The sequence below is a fragment of the Camelus ferus genome, chromosome 15 (genome assembly GCF_009834535.1).
Source record: "Camelus ferus isolate YT-003-E chromosome 15, BCGSAC_Cfer_1.0, whole genome shotgun sequence".
Lineage (NCBI taxonomy): Eukaryota > Metazoa > Chordata > Mammalia > Artiodactyla > Camelidae > Camelus > Camelus ferus.
Genome location: NC_045710.1, coordinates 6216501 through 6235689, shown reverse-complemented (window position 1 = coordinate 6235689; position 19189 = coordinate 6216501). Strand labels below are relative to the sequence as shown.

The window sequence follows — 19189 nt, the reverse complement described above, 5'->3', positions numbered from 1 at the left end:
ACTTAGTGCTCTTTGTCTTCCTAAATCTCTCTCAGACTATTCACTTCTCTCCATCACCCACTCTTGCTCTGGTCCAAGCCAATGTCTTCTCTCACCTGAATTATTTTGCTGCCTCCCAATGGGTCTGCTTACCTCTAGCTTCATCACCTGCACAGTGCCCCTCAGCTCACTGCCAGAATCATCTTCTAGAGGTAGGGACGGTACCAAAGCTGTACTCAAACCCTCAGTTTGGAATCCGAACAGCCACAGACTGAAACTTACTCCTTAGGCAGGAATGCACGGCTCTGCAGAACCAGCCCCCAGCCAGCACTTCTTGCATCATTCCAACCAGTTCCCCAAATCCCTTTCCCTTCTAATGCTGTTATCCCAGTGCAAAACCCTGTGCCCCCCAACATCATGTCAGAGTCACCATCTTTTGCTTTGTATGTGATGTTTCTTCTGTCTGGAACACCCCAACCCTTCTCCACTTTTACTCTGTAAGACTGCATTGTGACTTCTCAGTAAAGCCCTTCCTGACCCCCAAACAGCAGGACACTCAGCAGAATGCTTAGTGCAGGTCTTTGGAGTTAGACCTGGATCCAAATCCCAGCTCTGCCAGTGTAGTCAACCCACATGACCAGCCGTGTCTGTGGAGTAGGAGGTGGCAGCAACTCTCCAGGAGTCTGGAACACAAGCTTCTCTCTCCTCTGGCTCAGTTTCTTCTCCCTGGACAGCACCTGGAAACTTGGGCAGCAGGCTAGCTCCAGGTTCTCCAGGCATAAGGTCCTCTCCTTCCTACTTCTAGTCCATGTGACAGACAGACAGACAGACATGTAAGTCTTTGCTTATGCTGGTTCCTCCTCCCTTGTCCCCCACCTCTACCCAGATACCACCTCTCCATGCAGCCTTTCTTCACACACGCACACACCAGGTGGTTGCTGCCATAGCCAGATACTGGACCTGCCTATAGTCATTGGGATATTGACATGTTTATAAATTGGAGTCAGTTACAAGTCATTTACTCAGAGATATCACGGAGGCCCTCATCGGCACCAGGCCCCACAGACCCTCAGGCCAAGTGCGGTCCAGCAGGCACACTGGACATGGACCCAGAGAACTGTATAAAGTAGAGCATAATGCCACCAGCTAAACTGCCACCACTTTCTCGTGGGTCCTGCCAGAGAGTCTGTGTATATGCAAAAATACTTATATGCAAAGGATCGTGATCTGTGCACCTTCTGAATCTTTCTTGCTGATTTCACGACACATCTTGGAGGCTACTGCACATCAGTACACAAAGATCAGCCTCGCTCTCTGTTGTAGTTAAATACTATTATGTTATATGAACATGCCATACTTGAACCACTCCTGCCTAAATCACCTCTGTTTCTTCTATTTCCAGTTTGCAGGACATCCTGTCCATGCATCATGCGCCCACGTGCAAGGTTAACTACAGAATCACCTCCTAAAATTGGAATTGCTGGGTTGACTGCTCTTACATTTCTTTTTCCCTTTTGGTAAATTTTATTGAAATATAGCCTAGATACAGGAAAGTACAAAACCTTAGGTGTACAACTCAGTGAATTTTCATAAGGTAAACACACTTGTGTTACTGAGATCAAGAAACAGAATATTAGCAGAATTCTAAAAGCCCCCTGCCTGACCCTGCCCAGGATGGTCCCTATCATGACTTCTAACACCACAAGATACTTTCGCATGTCCTGAAACCTGTACAAAGAGAATCATGTAGTTTATCTCTTTGGGGACTGCCATGTACTTGCATGTAGTTCGAGATCATTTATTCTCGTTGCTGTGAAATACAGCACCATGCACTGGCCCATTCTTGTGTCCATGGACATCAGGGTTATCTCCAGTCTGGGGCTGTTATGAATAAAACTGCTATGAAAATTCTGATATGTGGCCATGTGCATTTTTTTGTTTAGGAAAATTGTCAAAGTGCCCTCCAAACATGCTTTTGTGTCTCTGTACGCCATCAACAATCAACTGCAAAGCCAGTCCCCTCTTTCTCCACTGGTGCTCGATCTTCTTGAATTTTTGACCTCAGCCAAGCTAAGTGGAAAAAATGAGCACTCATCACATAAGATTGCATTTCTTTGATGGAATTTACCTGAGAGTTTTGCTTGTATTTAAAAGCCGTCATGATTTCTGTTTATGTGAACTCTGAAAGAATTTTAAATGACACTACAGAAACTTGACTGTGTTCGTATGCTGAAGGGAAGGGCACGGTGGAGAAAAGTGAGTGAAGCAGAAGAGAGATGGAAGGGCTGACAGTGGCGGAGTGAGGTTGGGGGGTGTGTGCTGGGGGAGGGCTGGGGGAGCACGGAACAGGGAAGCGGGCCATGCGCATGACGAAGGAGCCAGGAATGTTCTGGGATGGAGCGAGAGATGGCCAGGGTGTTTATGTGTGATCTACCTTCTAAGTGATGTGGGAGCCATCTGCTGGGGAAGGGGTGTTGGGGAGATGGGACCAGTTTGGAACAGACTTGGAGAAATGTGTTACAGGTCCACCCAGGGAAAGTGACGATGGTTTCCCACTGGACTGAGGACCAGGTTAGGATGTCAGAGTGACCCTGGACAGGGAACTGGGTTGGTGTCCTAGCTCCTAGTATTAAAGTGCTGGGCACCTGTGCATCTTTGTCATCTTTGAGCCTCAGTTTCTGACCTGCAAAATGGAGCTGGATTAGCTCTGTGGTTCTAATCAGTCCTGAATTATGATTAAGTAAGTATTCATGGTTTTATTATGAATGAGAAAAATAAGGGGCAAGGAATGCATTTTTTCATATAGTTAAGTACAGTTTAAGGACTATCATTTATTCAGAGATTGTATCCTCCTAATTTTTTCTGGTTAGAATGTCATGCCTTTTAGGAAGAGATGGTGATAGCAGAGATAGTACATAACACTTGAACTTGTGAGAACAAAACGTTAGCAATCCTCTGGCAGCATCCCCAAACTTGTTCTGAAATTTTATGGTCAGTGAAATGCCCAGATCTGGGAATCTCTGGACTAGATGTTTTTGGAGATCCATTCCATCTCGGATAACCATGGTTCTCTGCAAGGGCTGGTCCCCTTTCCAGGTTGAACTTGGAGGAGCTGATTTCAAGGCCTAGTCAGAAATAGATGGTTGGTGTGACTCCACTTCATTCTGCCCTGGGCCTGGCAGCTGCCAAGGGGCAAGGACCCACAGCGGGTGGGCGGGCTCTTCCTTTCTCCTGTCCCTCAGCATCCCCTCCCTGGGCTGCAGACTGGCTGGCCCAGGCCTTGCCAACCCCTGAGTATTTCAGCCTTTGGCCAGAGCCCAGCTGTGGAGCCAAGAGGAACAAATCGAGTCTGGAGGCTGCCTTCCCTGCCTGCACTGCTGCCAGGGTGGGTGGGAGGGCCAGAGAAAGCTGACTTGGGAGGGGAGAGTAAGCTGCTGGTGAGGTCTGGGTCCAGCCCATCCTTCCTGCCTTTCTCTTTTGCCTGGGGCTGAGCTCACTGGCTGGAAGTCACACAAGGGCTGATGTGCTGTCCACTGACTAGCTGCTTGACTGGCAGTCTGGTTGACTGAATGACCTAATCAATGATTGACTAGTGGATCAATTCATGAATCACTGACCCATCAATCTCCCACCTGTTTGATGATGGATCCACCAGCCTGACCATGGGCATCCATCACTACTAACTCCCTCAGTTTCTTCATCTGTAAAATGGGGCCGAAACTGAGGACTAGAAAAGGGAAGCAGCCCTGGCTGGCACTGGTGGAGTCAGGCTCCATCTCTCAGACCCAAGTCCAGTAATTCTTTCTCCCAACTGTCTCCTCTGGGAAAACAGGCACTTTAAAAAGCACATGTGAGTCCTTGTGAGTGGATGGGTGGGGGGAATCGGCAGCTCTCACCAGATACAAAGGGGACGGTCAGCTCCTCCCTACACACACACACACACACACACACACACACACACACAGCTTCTGCTTGGTGGCTGCGGCGGCCTCGTGACTGCAGAGCTCTGCCTTCTCTTTGTGTGTCCCCAGGCCAGAGCACCACCTCTCTGGGTGTTGTGTCATCAGACCTCCCAAGAGGGAGAACCAGCTTGTATGTATGGGTCAGGTACCCAGGCCCGGGGTAGAGGGGCTGTGTGTCCTCCAACCTGCAACGTTTGCCAAAGGAAAGCTCCAGGGTGGGGCTGTGGGTAGAGTGGACCCCTGGAGGATTCTCTGAGGGGATGGGTGCTTATTGGGATCTTGAGAGCCCAGGAAGGACAGCCTGCGGAGCAGGGAAGGAAAGCCATGCTGTGCGCTTGCTGCTAGGAGACCTTGGAGGGATCAGAACCAGCCCTGCCCTTCGGTCCCACCACTTGGCAGGAAAGACCACAAGGGATGTGCTGTACACCAAGGCCATGCTGGTGGTGCAGGTGCAGGGGGAGCAGAGGGGACCTGACTACCTCTGCCTGTGGAACTGGCGGGAGAGCCGTCTGGGACTGTTTCCACAGGAGATGTCCTCCGAGCTGGTGTTGAGGGACAAGTGGCGGGGAGCCACCCAGGGAATAGAGGTGATGTTTCGGTGTTGACAACATACCTCACCCGTTTGTGCATAGGCAGCAGGTGCCTGATAGGTTGGAATCAGCCTGGGAAGAACCTGTGAGAGCAGCCCGCCTAGGGTTCTCACATTTGAGCGGCATCAGAATCCCCTAGAGTTTGTGTCTGCTGGGTCTGCCCCAGAGCATCTGATACAGTAGGTCTCCGATGCATTTCTAACAAGTTCCTGCATGTTGTTGACACCACTGGTCCAGCGACCAAGCTTTGACAGCTACTCCACTAGTCCAACCTGTCATTTTGTGGGAAGAGAAACAGACCCAGAGAAGGGGAACGACTAGAATCCATGCCTCCAGGCTGACTCCCAGCTTGGTGCCCACCACCATCCAAGGCCCCCTGGATGGATACCACTGTCCTGAGAACATCCCTAGGAGAAAGCCCATGGAGGCCAGTGTGGGCCATGACAACAACACAAAGTACCTCCCGGCCTGGGCGGGCAGGCTTCCAAGGATCCCCGGGGTCATCCAGGCTGTCTGCCTGGCTGACTGCCTGTCCCTGGACATGCTGCCAGCCTGGCTTCCCCAGTGACCCAGTGTGGTGCTGGCACCAGCCCAAACAGGCAGCAGGGCCAGCAGCATGGCTGCTCAAAGTGCTGGCAGAATGACCAGTGGAGAAGCATCTCACGGGGGGGCTTGCATGGGCCCTGCAGGGCCTAAGCTGGGACCTGCGGGGTGCCTATTCCTCACTCCTGCCCTCTGGGGAGCGCCAGGCTGCACCTCCGGTGGGCTGCATCGCCCCTGTGCTCCCAAGCTGGCCAGCCCCCTGAACCAGAGGGAGTCACCCAGCTTCCCTGGTCCAGCTGCTTCCCGGGCCCCAGGGGACTCCTGGGCAGTGGCTCCTGCTGTCTGTGGGTCCCCCTCTTCCTCGAAGCCCCTTGTCTTCCCCATGAAGCACCCCCCCAGGTGCAATTAGTGCCCCTCCCTCCTCAGTGTCCCCACGTGGCCTCTCTTCAGTCACATTTGCTCTGTTTACCACTTCCCACCTGTCTTTACCCGGAACTGCGAGCTCTGACCTCAGATCAGGCCCATGTTGATAGGGCCAAAGAATGAATAAACAACTTAGCCAGGAGGAGTTTAGAAAATGCCCTATGCCCTGATTTGTCCGGAGCCCCTTCCCAGACACCTTTCTGGCTCCATGTGACTCAGAGATCCCTGCTGGGTCCCTTGGGTCATCTGTGGGCTGCCACCCCAGTGTAGTCTCTGAGAGATGTAACTGCTCAGGGCTCCCAATTTAGGAATTGCCTTCACTGCCTTGCTCCCTCCCTCCTCTCTCCCTCCGCAGGGACACCGGAAGGTGGGAGCCTCGTCCCGAGGAACGATGCCTCTGCTGGTGTTAGCCACTGTGGGAGCCTCGCAGAGACTGGGGGCAGGAAGGCAGGAGGAGTTGGCCCCTGTGCTTAGCTCCCTGAGGCAGGTATGGACAACAATAGCCCAGGTTTTGCTGTTTCTGTTGCAACGCAAGCAAGTTCATGATGAACCCTGCTGCTCTGCCAGCCACCAGGGAGAGAGGGCTGTGACACAGTTCCTGCCCTTGTGGACTTTGCTTACTACCTGTGTGACCTTGGACAGGTTGCTTAACCTCTCTGAGTCCCAGTTTCCTTTTCTGTAAAATTCACATGGTAAAAAGAACTACTTCTAGGAATGTCATGGGAGTTAAATGAGGTGATGCTCATACGAATACCTGTCCAAGGTGCCTGCCTCATCACTACTCATAAATGATGACTAAAGAAGCTCTCCTGTGATAGGGAGGCTCCCAAGGAAAGTAATGATAATGATATAGTTTGTATAGTTTGATAAATGCAACAACAGAGGAAAGCACCGCCGGCTAGTGGAAATACCGGGGCTGGGGGAGCTGTCTTAGCCGCTTAGCTGCTAAGCTGGACGAAGGAGAGTCGAGGAGGGTCTTAAAGAGGAAATAATAGAATGCATTGTAAATAAGCAAATGGGAGAGAAGAGACAATTCTCCCCCAGGAGGAATTCCAAATAATATATGGAGATACCCGCTCCAGGGAGTGGAGCCTAAGTCTTCACACCCTGAGTGTGAACTGGACGTAGTGACTCACTTCTGACAAAGTCTGGGAAGGGAAAAGAGTATCTTCACTGCTGGAGAAAGCTTGCAGACACCATCAGGTGGCAGGGGCTAACTCGCCAGTGGTAAGGGGTATGGACAGTGAGGTGAGGTGAGGTGGGTGAGGCGAGGAGGCCACTTCCCCTCGGTGTCTTCTCTTCTTGATTCCATAACCCCAGCCTAACCATGAGCAGCGTCAGACAGATGCAAATCAAAGGACACTCTACAAAACGCCTCCCCAGGACTTCTCAAAGGGGTCAAGGTCATGACAATCGAAGAGAGAGTAGGGAATCACAGATGTGAGGAGACTAAGGAGCATGAAGGCTAAATGCACCGTGGAACCCGGGATGGGATCTGGAAGTACTGGAAGAGCATTTGTGGGAAAACCAGTGAAATCTGATTAAAGTCTGCAGTTGCGTCTGTAGTATTGTCCCAGTGTTGATGTCTAAGTGTTGACAAAAGGACCATGGTTATATAAGAGGTTCAGCTTGGAGGAAGCTGGGTGGAGGGTATGCCAGAACTCTCTGTACTATCTGCAGCTCCTTGGTTGAATCTCCTGCAACTACTAGTGAATCTAAAATTATTACAAAGTAAAAAAAAAAATTTTAATAGCTCACTGTAAGAGGTGGACAGAGCAGGTTTTCCAGGTAGCACCTGTGTGCGGGCACCGTGAGCAAGTGGATGAGGGAGCAGTAACGCAAACCGAGTGGGCTGGGGGGAAGGCGTGGAGTTTGGGAAAACCGTGAGTGTGGCTGCATCCGAGTCAGAGGGAGTCCTGGGAGCCTGGAGGAGGGTTTGCTACAGGGAAGGTTCTGTCAAGACATGCTGAGGAGTTGGGTTTCCAGGAATGGGGATGCGTTGCTCCAGGCAGAGCCGATACCCTGACTCTCAGGGAAACCCCATGCCTGATTTGCCCAATCAACAAACCTCTCCAGCCACAGTAATGTCCACGGCTATTCCCAAGTCCCTCAGCCCATTGAGCCCTCCTGTCCCTTATGACTTAAATAAAATAGCTTCAAGCATTCATGTGCTGCCCTCATCCAACTGGAAATCTGCATCCTTCCCGGTATCATCAGGGATTCCCCTTAGGGAAGGACATATTCCCCCGTCACCTCCAGCTCCCAGACCTCCTTGTGCCGATTTCTCCTCCTCTCCTCACCTCCTCGGCATGGACTCCCCTTGGACGAGCCCCACTCCTTCACGGCCAAGTGTGTGGACACCTTGACTGAAAGCCACACTGAAGGAGGGGGTGTAAGTGATAGCAACATGAAACATAACATTCCTGTCGTAAAAGCCGGAGTTCTCTGTCCTCCAGTAATTGTTCTCCGAGCAGTGCCCCCCACTTCCCTCCTCCCCGGCTCCCTCAGCCCCTGAGTGGGGACTTAGTTACCTCTGTCCCTCTCTGACCTCATGGTGTCCAGGCCCTGGGGTCTCTGTCTCTACAACTAGTGGCCCACGTGTAGGTGATTCTCCTCCAGGAATAGCTCCGCAGCCGGCTCTGGGGCGGGCCACATTTTTTTCCCTCTGTACCAGCACTGAGTAGAAAATGTATCAGGGTTGTAATATATACAGAGACTGTCCTCCAAGGAGTGAGCTCCCCAACTTGAGATGCACCCAAGCCAGGCAAGGCAGAAATCCATCACTAGTGTGGAGTGACTCCTGCCAAGGGTGGGCTGGCTGCCAGGGCCCCAGTCTTGACATTCTGGGAGCTCAGGGCCACACTGTCTCCACAGCCTTGGGCAGTTCCTGCCAGGACCCCACGGTGCCTCCAGACTGCATTACTGCACTTGGCAGCCCGTTCTCCCACGGAGCAGCCGTCTCCTCACCAGGAACTTCCTTAGCTCTTGCCTAGGTTGGCCATGCTCTCTGCCCAAAAACCAGGTACAAGTCCTCATGATGCAGGCTTGGCTTGGTACCCCACTATTCCAGCATGTACACCAACCCAGTAAGCGCAGAGCCTGCCAGGGGATCGTTCTGAAGGTCATGGCTCCACATCAAGGATCTACCGAGACGGCAGCCTCACGGGCTGGCCAAGAGCCCGGGGAGGGACACCCTAATTCCTCTTCTTCAGTGAATGCTCATTGTCTTTTCTTGTCCATATTCATCAGCAGCGTAGTTCTCCCATCCTCTCTGGCACTGGGAAGCCGCTTTGACCGGCCCACGCAGGGGTTAACCTCAGGGAAGTGAGGCCTCAGCAGGAAATCCTAACTCATTACTCCAGCCTCCCTCCAGGGCCTCCTCGCACTCCCACTTCCGGACTACATGCAGCTCGTCCGTCCACTCACTTCCTCCTCCTGGGCTCGTTTACGGGGGCTTCCTGAGGCCTCGAGCTCTCCAGGCACCTGGATACCCCAGCATTTGGGCTCAAGAGGAGGCCTGAGAAGTTAGTGGTGGCTCTTAGGTAAAGTGGCCTCTCACCCCCTGGAAAGACCGCTTCCCAGTAGCGGGGCCCCTGGCCTGGGCAGCGATTACAGACCCAGGGAGGCCTGACTCCCCGCCGGGTGGGAACCTTTGACCTCTGATTTGTCTGCCGTCAAGGCCTGACCCTAGATCTTGGGCCACCTGAGTTAAGAGCTGGCACACATGGGCCGTGGTGACAATCTCTTGCACACATATTCACAAAGCACTTTTTCCTTCGTTACCTCCTTGTGATCACCCAGACAGGGACCACTTATCTCCATGGGAGATCAGCCTCTACAGCGCTAAAATGAGAGGAATAAATACGTCCCTAGGTGAGCTGTTTTAAGAATTAGAGGTGATGATCCCCAAAAGATGACCGTGAGAGGCAATCCAGTTGTCCCCACCCAGAGCAGGTAGATTTTGGCTTGGCTGGGCCCAACCTTTCTCTCATGTCAGAAGCAGTTTGTGTGTGATGTCAGCGTGGGGGTGCTTTTAATTCTATGCCCGAGGAAGAAGGGGACAGCTGGGAACGTCACACTGGGACCACATCCATCACCCCAGATGTGGGACCCAGAGAAACCTTGACGGGGGCAGGGGCTGGAGGTCGGGGGCACGGGGAGGCACCTCCGGAACTCTGGTGTAGGAAGCGATGCTGCTGAATTTGCAGCCCCAGGCTGGCAGGCCGGCCTCAGCTGGGGTGGTCCCAGGGTGCTCTTGGAGAGCACCCCGGCATGCAGCCAGGCCTTGGAGCATTTTCAGACACACACTCACACTTCACTGCTCAGCCGTTTCAGAGCAGAGCTTGGAGACCATTCAAGTTCCCAACCCTCCTGTTTCCTGGCTCTGTTCACAAAGCTCTGGGCGGAGAAGGAAGGGAGTGTCCGCAGGCCCAGAGCATTCCTCTGGGTGGAGGCAGTTGGGTAGGAGTTCTGGAAGGTCCTTGTCCCACAGGGCCCACCGAGGAGGGCTTTGTCTGGTACCCACACGCAGGAAGCTCCCACCCTGGGGGTGGGCCTAGCCTGTTGCCCCTGCAGACAGACACACCTAGGCTGATGGCCTCAGCAGCCACTGGGGAGGGGGGCAGTGGTCATGGTCAGGCAGGCTCATTTCTGTCTCAGCCTCAGTTTCCCCTTGTGGGGTATTAGTATGGTGGCAGTGGACTGACAGAAATGCAGATAAAATAGCCCAACCAGCCTCTCTAGATTACAACAAATGACTGTTGGACTCCAGATGCTCTGGCTGTCTGGATCAGAGAGTGGGGTTGGGGAGAATTGGTTCCCAAGATTGTCCCATTCAAGTGTAGATCCCACTCCTCATTTAGAGGACATGAAAGGGTTGAATGACCCCATCCCCATCCAGAAAGTGGACATGTTATTCATTAATTCCTTTCAACAAACCCCTGCTGACAGAGCTGGTCCCAGGACTGTGGACACAGTGAGCTTTTGCTGCCCTCCCAGAGGACACAGTCTGGGGAAGGACAGTTGACCTGGCACTAGGCACCGGGCCAGAGGGACTGCATGGGGAGGAGGGGGCCCTGGGCAGACAGGCACTTCATTGGAGGGTCAGAACCCTGCCTCTTGGCCATGTTTGGGCTGAGCTTCAAGGAAGAAAGGAAAAAGGAAGAGAAAAAGAGAGAGAGAGAGAGAGAGAGAGTGTGTGTGTGTGTGTGTGTGTTGGTATGGTTGGGGTGGTGCAGAGATCCGGAAGAAAATGCATGGATCATGAAAGCCTGGAGCATGGGGGAGTGTGGACAACCAGTCTCTGTTTCCACACACAGATAAGTGGGAGGTGGGGCCAAGGCCTATTTGCAAAGCTAGATTATCAAGGGCCTTGCGGGCCATGCTAAAGGGTTTGCATTTTATTCTGAGAATCCAGAATAAGCGTTGATAGGATCTAGGGGAACGGGCAGTCACATTGCATTTGAGGACCAGGCCTCTGACCATGACAGCAGGTTGGCAGCTGTAAGGCTGAGGGCTTGGAGACCAGTGTGTAGGCAGCTGCAGTCATTCCCTGCTGCAGAGAAAAAAATGGGGATGTCAGCTTTCTCTGCTGTGTGACAAATTACCACAAACTTAGAGGCTTAAACCAACATACATTTATTATCTCAGTTTCCATGAGATACGAAAAGAGGAGTCTGGACTTGGCTTAGCTGGGTCTGGGTCTCATGAATCTGCAGACCAGGCAGCATTTGGGCTGTGTTCTTATGTGGAGGCTCAAGTGGAGAAGAATCTGCTTCTGTGATCTCAGGTTGTTGGCAGAATTCCTTCCCGTGGGGCTCCGTGACCAAGGGCCAGACCTCTCACTGGCTGTCAGCTGGAGGCCATGTTTCCTTGCCACAGGCCCTCTCCTTAGACAGCACAACGTGGCAGCCCATTTCCTCCGTGCCAGCAGGAGAGATGCGCTCGCCAGTCAGCCAAGGCAGAGCCTTATATGACACAATGTGGTCATGGGAGGGGCTTCACCTTTGGCATATCCCGCTGGCTAGAAGCAAGACACAGGTGCCATCCACACTCAAGGGGAGAGGCTCATACGAGGCATAACACCAGGGTGGGAGATCATCAGGCCATCTTACGGGCCCCCTTCTGTTTCTTTGTATTCGCACCCTTCACTATCTCTCAAAACCTAAAAAGGAGAGCTCATATACAAACCCACACTCATAGCTGGGTGGGGGCCTGGAGCGCTCCTCCTTCCCCTCCAAGTATCCTGGGGGAGTTTAGAGGCTGCAATGAAGTTGCACAAAACTCTTCTCTCACACATCGATTCCCCTCCAGGAATTTACCTGAGTGCCAAAAGGCCTCATCAGAAAAATGTGACCAAGATCTAACCAGCCCCTCTCCCAGCAAGGGGCCCACATCAGCCAGTCATAATTCTGCATTCTTCGGGTCACAGGAGTTGGTTAAAGGGGGGCATGTGACATGGGCAGACCAATGGGGCTTCTTCCAGGACTTGCACCGGGGCTGGCCAGAATGACAGTCTCTTCCTTTCCAGGGCTGCTGTGAGGATGTGCCAGGGCCATGGGTCTATCCCCGTGTTGGGAGCCTTTCAGCACCAGGAGAGACTGAGGCCAAAACAGAGGAGCAGAGCAGGTATAATTAGTGCCCTAATGACTCACTGAAGCCTGGATGTCAGCAGACTTCCTAACTGTGTGAGCAGGTAAATTCTGTCTCTTTTTTTTTTTTTTTTCCCTTTAGTTGAGAAGGATTTCTGACCCTTGTAACTGAAAAAGTGTCCCAGAATTAAAGCTCTTTAATGTCCCAAGTATCTACCGCTGTGGTCCAGCTCAGGGCAAGGGGAGTTGAGCCCGGAACCTTCTCTGAGGAACTTCCCGAGAGACCGCTGACAAGTGACTAGGAGGCTGGACCTCCTTCACCCTGGGAAGCTGCCAGCACATTGTGGGAAAGGCTGGCATTCCCATTCGGGAAGTGAGTGGAGGCTTGGGACCACGCTCTTCAGCAATTTTTTTTAGAAACCAGCTTTAAGATATAATTTCTGCTCGATGAGCTACATCCACTTAAAGCATACAACTCATGAATAGTGATGAATGTAAATACCGTGAAACCACCACCGTATTCAAGACACAGGACACTTCATCACTCCCAAGCTTTCCTGTGCTCCTTTGCAGGGAATTCCTCCCTGTCTGGGCCGCTGGCAACCACTGGTCTGCCTTTTGCCACTGTAGGAGTTCATGTAAATGGAACCACATGAGATGTACTCTTTCATGTACGGTTCCTTTTGCTGAGCACAATATTTCTGATATTCACCATGTGGGTGAATGTATCAGTAGTTTGGGCTTTTTGGTTTTTTGCTGAATAGTGTACCATTGTATGGCTGTCCCACATTTTATTTATCCATTCACATTTGGGTTGTTTCCAGGTTTTGGTGTTTAGGAATAAAGCTTTTAGGAAGATCATGTCCCAGTCTTTATGTGGATGTATGCTCTCATTTTTCTTGGGTAATACCTAAGAATGGAATTGCTGGGCCATATGGCAAATGTCCATTTACCTTTATAAGAATCTGCCAAGCTGTTTTTCCGCAGTGTTTCCACCATTTTGCACTCCCAGCAACAACGTATGAAAACCTCAGTTGCTCGGCCAGTTCACCAACATGTGACATTGTCAGACTTGTTAGTTCTAGCTGTCTAATGGGACGGAAGTCACATATTACTGTGGTTTTGATGTGTGTTTCCCTGATGTTAGCGATCCTGAGTTTCTCTTCGTGTGTTTATTGGCCTTGGTGTGCCTTCTTTTGTGACGTGTCTGCTTGAATCTTGCCAATTTGTTTTTGGTTGAGTTGTCAGAACCCTATTCTCAGTGTCAAAGCCACCTCCTGTATGGTCCCACGCTGAGGAGGCTGACACACTGTGTCTGTGTGCACACACATGCACACATGCACACCCCCGTCCAATTCTTTCCAACAACGTGAGAGGAGGCTGACTCCCATTTCAGCCTCATTTCCGCTGTCCCGTGAAAGGACGTGCACAGGGCAGATAAATCCTCCTCCATTTTATGGTTGGAGAACCTGAAGCCAGACCGACCAAGCCCATGATGTCAGTGACACAAACCTGAGTTTCTAAGCTTTAGGGCACTGACCCTCTGAGACACCTTTAGTGGCCGTCCTTCAGAGAAGTCTTGTCACTGACAAGGTTCTTGAAATGCTAATGCACGCCCTGCAGCTACTCTCAGTGTTAACCAAACGTCAGGCTGGAAGGAGGGACCCACCTCCCTCCTCTTCACCCCAGTGCCTCTGCCCCCAGGCCAGCCTGGGGGGCATCTCCACCGCTTTTCTTTCCTCCTGCCTCAGCACCTGGCAGAGCCCTTTTCCCGCAGCACTTCTGCAAGCCCTCCCTCTTTCCCTCCAGGTTCAAGTCCTCCCAGATGCTCTCTGGGTGCCGTCCTCTGCCCCTCTGCACCTCGGAGAGCTGGCTCCTCTGCTGGACCCGTCCACACCCAACGAGCTAGTGCAGGGCCAGCCTTGCACCTGCGTTTCCCTCTCAATGTCCCCTCTCTTCCCTCCAGACCTCTCAACCTCCCTGCTCTCTGTTTAAGGTGAGAGGCCAGTCAGCTCTGGGCTGATGGCCGCGGGGAGAACCTGGTAGGGCCGCACACGGTTGTAGCTCAGAGCCTTTCCCAGGCTCTGGATTCCAAAAGCCCAAGCCCTCCCTCAAGGGAGGAGAAAGGGTTCGGGTCACAAAGTGTTCATGGAGATAAAGCTTTTCTACAGCACCATCTGCGGCACAACCCTGGGGCCACAGATCCCATCGGGTACCCGTGGGGACGGTCCCCTGGCGCTGTGCTCCTCAGAGGCCTGCTTCACCCCCAGAGTGAGAAGAGGCGCCCCTGCCTCAGCTGAGGGGCTGGGACTAGGGTCTTGCAATATTGAGGGCCACACTCATGATACAAGGGTTCTGAGCTCCCCAGTGTATCAGGCAGGGCCCACCAGGGAGAACCAGTAGGGTATGTATGTGTGTGTATATGTAGCCGTACTTAGATATGTGTGTGGATGTGTATTTCTGTGTGGTTGTGTGTGTGTCCACAGATGTGCATAGATGTGTGCATGTGTATGTATACTGCAGAGTCCAATCCTGCCAATAAGTCTCTTTATGGATATATATATGTATGAGATTTATACATAATATTTATGTAATATATTAATTATATTAATACTTAATATTATTACATACTATTTATATAATATTCTAGTATTTAATATATTATATAACATCTATATACTATATTAATTATATTAATATCTAACATATAATATTTATATAATATACTTAATATATAATACAGTTAATGTTATTAACTCTATTATAGAAAGAATATTAAAATATATAAATAACATTTACTTATTATATTATAACACTTATTATATTATAATATTTATTATACAAATAATATTTAAAGATAAATATATAGGGAGCTATTTATTACAAGGAATTGACTTGCACAGTTGGTGGTGCTGATTAGGCGAGTCAGAAATCCACAGGGCAGGTGGCAGGCGGGACCCTCTCGGGCAGGACTGCGACTCCAGCCACAGGCAGAGTTTCTTCTTCAAGGAGATTTCAGCTCTGCTCTGAGGGCATTTCATTGGTTGGATGAGACCCACCCACATTACTGAGGGTGATCTCCTTTACTTAGTGTCACCTGACTGCAGACATTAACCACGTGGACAAAGTCCCTTCACAGCAACCCCTTGGATCAGTGTTGATTGAATACCTGGTGATGAGAGCCTGGCCAAGCTGACACGTAAAACTCACCATCACACCCAGGGGCCAAGGGCCACTGAGGTCCTGGTGGCGAGGGGCAAGGAGCAGAGTCTGAACCTTGGTGACCATGGCTTTGCAGCATCACCAGCCTCACCCAGACCGTTGCCCTGGTTCTGCCCTCGCTGCTCTGGCCCCTCCCCTTTTGGCTGCCCTGTCTGTGTGTGGTGGAGTGGTGGTCTGGAGCCGCAGAGTGGGCTCTCTAGTCCCCAGGGCTTCATACAGTGCGTGCTCTCTGTTCCTCCGTGGCTCAGGACTCAGGTGAAGGACTCCCCATCTAGCCCAGGGGCTGAGCTAATGGGTGGTGCTCAGATCCTGTCTCCTCCAACCAACCCTTGCCCCATGGCCTTAAGGGCAATGCCTTAGCCTGGTACACACAGCCTGGCTGCCACCTTCCCTGGTCTTCTCCTGCCCAGACGGGAGAAGAGCAGCTCCAGTCCTTGAGCTGAGTGCCCTGCTTCCACACCGCAAAGGAAGAGCAGAGGAGGCGGGTGGAGGAGGCAGGTGGTGGCAGGTGGAGAAGGCAGGTGGAGTGTGTGACTCCAAGTTCTTTCCTCCCACCTGCTGCCCTGAAGGTTAGTGCCTATAGAAAAAAATGCTTCTAGTCCCACAGGTCACCTGCCTGGAGGTCATTCACCTCCAATCTCTGCAGAATGTCACGTGCTGGGGAGGAGAGCTGTGGGGTTCCAGGGCCCGCTCACACCGCTGACTGTGCACACGTTAAAACAGTGCAGATCAGCCCCACCCTCGCCCAGAGAGCTGCTTGTTAAACACTTACCAGCCCATCACTGGAGAGACCCGGGGAAGGCTGGCGTGCGGGGGCAGGGGGGTTAGTTATCTATTATTGAGTAACCATCTCCCCAAACGTAGTGACTTAAAATGACAGTGATTTATTACTTCTCATGATTCTGTGGGTTGAGGAGGTGGCTGCTCTGCTTCATGTGGTGTTGGCTGAGGTCACTCTGGCAGCTGCGCTCAGGCCTTTCTCTCCGGCAGGATAGCCTGACTTCCTTCTAGCATGGTGGCCGGGTTCCAGGACGGCAGGAAAGCAGAGCCTGCCAGGTCTCTTGAGGTCTAGGCCTGGGACTGGCACAGCATCACTTCCAGCACATTCTGTTGGCCAAGCAAGCCACAAGGGCTGTCCACATTTGGTGTGGGAGAGGACCCAGAAGATCATGGACACAGGAGGTGTGGTTCCCTGGGGGCCCCCAATGTAACAGCCGACCACAGGAGATGAGAAAAGCAGACCTCAGCCACAAGGGGGAGTAGGGTTTCTAAACACTACACCTCGCAGCACCAGCTGGTGTCCTGAATGACCTTGCTCCACAGCACAAGGTATGAGGGCGTTGCACCCGTCACCTCACTGGATGCTCACAGTAGCCCTGGAAGACTGGTGGGACCAGCCCCTGCTTACAGATGACAGAGCTGCAGCTCAGAAGGGTTCAGACATTTGCTCCTGGTCTCAGCTTCTCCAGAGCCGAAGCTGGCACCTGCTGGTCTGGGAGGTTGCGGAAGAAGTTCCTGCTCCAGGTGCCCATTAGATGCTGTGGTTCTGGGACGCTGGCTCTCTGAAGGGGTGACAGCCATCCTGAGGGTTTTCTCTGGTTTAGAGGAAGGGGAAACTCTCATGGCAGAGAGGGAGAGCAAACTCCACTTCCCCCAAGTCAAATATCGGTTTCCCACCTCCTGTTCTTGGACTGTTTGCTCAGAAGGGGTTGGCCTCTAGCTAATGTGTCTGCCTCGCTGTGGTCACAGCACAGCAGTGAGTGGAGTGGAGTGAGGTCCCTGACTGTGTGGGTCTGCTGGGGGCCCAGCGCCTCAGCATCCTGGCTCAGCCATCCAGACCCCCAGGGGCCGTAATCCCGAGAGACAGGCACTGCGTCCTTGGAAAGCCACCCGCTCCACCTGGATCTCAGGTTCCCTAACCTTCAAATGAGAAATTGAACTTACGGGTCTCTGAGAGCCGTCCCATCTCCACTCCAGGTGTTGGAGCCACATGTCCACCTATACTTGGCCAAGTCTTGGCTCCTGGAGAGTCTCTTGGGCTTTTGTCCCTGACTCTGGATAATCCTTTTTTACGAAAGTGTGGTCACAATGGATGCAACAGGGGTAACTGGGTAACTGCCCTGTGCTAGGCACTGAGGACAGGAAGGTGGATAGGACCCAATTCATGGGGGAGAAGGCATGAAAACACATATCACAACGTAAGAGAGTAAGTATGGAACGAGAAAAGTCATTTGGTGATACGCATCAGGAATCCGTAAATGTTTATATCTTTTGAGCCAATCATTCCACTCCTGGGAATCTAACTTGAGGGACTAATCAGAAACAGGGGAGAACAAAATACTTATTGCAGCATTAAGTAGAACTTGAAAGTAACCTAAATATTTTACAGAAAACTGGTTAATTGGACCATGTCATAGACACTTAATAAATATTTCACAGCCATCAAAACTGGATGTGACAATGAATTTTCAGAAAATGCTTTTTGAAATTACATTAACTGAAAAATGCAAAACAGAACTGAAGAGCCAGGGTTTGAGCTACATTTAGGAGAAAATGAAAAGAGAATACAAAAAGAAGAAATTTACCACAACACTGACAGCAATCACATTTGGGTAATGGGATGAGTTTATGGGTGATTTAAAAAACTATTTTCTGTCTATTTTTTTTAAGTTTAATTATTTTTTCCCAGTTTTATTGAGGTGTAATTGACATCCAACCATCTTTTAAAGCTCAATTCAAAAGGAATTTCCTCCATGAAGCCTTCATAATTCCCGCGGGTAGATGTGGTCTCTCACCCTCTGGCCCCCAGAGCATGGGTTGTGCCTCTCTCATGACATCTCCCATCTGCGCTGTGCTCATGTCTGTCTTCATCCAAGCTGAGCTTCTCAAGGATGCGGCTGTGTAGCCCACATCACTGGGTATCAGTGCCTGGCTCCAGGCCTGTCCACACTGTGCACTTACTGGCCCTCTTGATCTACTTGGGTTCTGGTTGGCTCATATGCCTGTGGTTCTCTTTGTTTTGCTTCCAAGGACTCCTTTTTAATATGAGCATTTTTGAATGGCAACTATACCATCTATCATGGGGAAAGTACATAAAGGAAAAAAGTGTCCCCTCTTTGCTCCACGAATTCACAGGGCTCCTCATTGTCTAACTCTTCTGGTTATGGTTCATGTTTCCCTGACTTATCACACGTCTAATCATTTTTGGTTGGATGTTTGACATTGTTCACTACATTGCTGAGAGTTTGAATCATGTTGTCTTCCTTTAAAGATTACCGACTTTTGTTTTGACAACTAGCTACATTTTTTTTTTTCACAGCAGCTTTATCCCATTAAGACCTGTTTTTAGGCTTTGTGTGAACAGGTCTAGGGCCGCCCTTACTCCAGGGCCAGTGTCCTTTTACATTGGAAATGCTGTCTTTTCGAAAGGACTGAAACCAGAACAGTGGTCACCAAGAGCCAGTGGCAGGTGAGAAAATGATAGTCACAGGGCACAGGGAATGTTTTTGGGTGACAGAAGTGTTTTATATCTTGATTATGGTGTGATTACACGACTGTATGAATTTGTCAAAACTCAGAACTGTATAGCTAAAAGTGGTGAATTTTTACTGTATGTAGATAATACCTCACTAACCTAACTTTTAAAAGAGGGTGGCTTTTCTGAGGTCACAACTGAATGCCTGGTGTGTTTGGCAAGGTCTTGTCACTCTGGCTGTCAGAACTCCAATGTCCCATTATGGGGTGTCCCCAGAATCTCCCTTCAGCCCACAGCTCCCGGGTGGCTCTGATGATCACCCTGCAGGAGTGCAGCTTAGCATTTGCTCAAAAACCCAAGGGGACTCCTGTGCAACTTTGCGAGGCTCCTCCTCTGCATAATTCT

General features: G+C 51.1%; 1 long non-coding RNA gene across 1 annotated transcript in view; it reads left to right on the top strand.

Moving 5' to 3' along the window:
* The first annotated feature begins 8897 nt into the window (after positions 1 to 8897).
* Positions 8898 to 19189, top strand: part of LOC116668882 — a 36385-nt gene continuing 26093 nt past the window's right edge. Inside the window, exons 1-2 of the long non-coding RNA XR_004326112.1 lie at positions 8898 to 9039; positions 12027 to 12191. This is a non-coding gene — a long non-coding RNA (uncharacterized LOC116668882). The remainder of the gene's footprint in view (positions 9040 to 12026; positions 12192 to 19189) is intronic.